The following is a 1490-nucleotide window of genomic DNA, read 5'->3' on the forward strand; positions in this document are numbered from 1 at the left end:
CCTCCCCTCTAAAAAATATTTTGTTTTCGAAATCAAATAATCAACTACAATTCTACGATATAATGATCAATATTTAAAGTGACTGAGAATAGAAGCATACTTCATTTGAACAACTCTGGATATTTATGTCTCATATTGTCTTCTAATTCCCAAGTTGCCTCCTCAACACTACGTCTGTTCCACTGTACTTTAATCAACGATACTACTTTATTTCTGAGTTGCTTATCTTTTTTGTCGAGAATCTGAATCGGTCTCTCAAAGTAGCTCAAAGTTTGATCTAACTCAACCTCGTCGGGTGGAAGCATATGAGAAGGATCTGGATGATATTTCTTCAACATGGACACATGAAAAACATCATGAACACCTGATAATGCGGAAGAAAGAGCTAATCTATAAGCCAAATCACTAACACATTCCAAAATCTCATACGACCCTATGAATCTCGGTGATAATTTACCCTTCTTTCCAAATCTAACTGTACCACTTTGTCACCTTTCTTAAAAATCAGCGGTCGTCTCCTGATATTCGCATACTTAGCCTTCCTATCCTGAGCAGCTCGCATACGACTCTGAATCAATTTCACCTTCTATGTCATATCTTTTATCATATCAGGCCCCACAACTGGTGCTTCAGATAAATCTTCCCAGTACAAAGGAGATCGACACTTTTTGCCATATAGTGCTTCAAATGGTGATATTCCAATGCTCACTTGATAACTGTTGTTATAAGATAACTCGACAAGTGGCAACAAATCCTGCCAACTAATACAAAAATCCATCACTACTCGACAAATGACATAAATACATCGAACTAAAGCCTCATCACTAGATTTAATATGTCCACTAAAAATACATGCAATGTTGCAACGATATGTTAAAACTAAATGAAAAGATAATAAACACCTGATAATTGGTCACTAGCATCATTAAAAACTTTTAAAATTTCACAAATAATATTGATTCAAAACCAAATAAATATCACGTGCTTAAACATGTCGATGAAAAAATACATAATAAATCTTTATACGTAAAATATGATAATAACAATTTATTTGTTGAATTCTAATGAGTTGGAACGTCTCGTGCAAACCGTTTAGGTCTCTTACCATTTATTTTGCGAAATTTTCCCCATTGTTTCATAACTTGATAATATTTCAGTTGATAATGATGCTAAATTTTTTTAGTTCATCTTCAACACACAAATTCAAAATATGACATGTGCACCTAATATGAAAAATTTACCACCTAATGTTGATTTTCATATTTCAATAAGCTCACTAATACTAGAAGTATTTGTGCAATAATATTATCAAAATAAATTGAAAAAACTTGAGAAGTAGGATCATGATAGGATCAGTTGAAGTAAAAAGAGTGTTTAGAAGGGGGGTTGAATAAACACTCACGGATTTTGACTCTTTTTCGAAGGTTTGAATCAGTTTGGTGAGAAACTAATTTACAAGATCTTGTCAGTCGATCACAATCAGTTAACTG

This window comes from Primulina huaijiensis, chromosome 6 (assembly GCF_012295235.1).
Source record: "Primulina huaijiensis isolate GDHJ02 chromosome 6, ASM1229523v2, whole genome shotgun sequence".
NCBI lineage: Eukaryota > Viridiplantae > Streptophyta > Magnoliopsida > Lamiales > Gesneriaceae > Primulina > Primulina huaijiensis.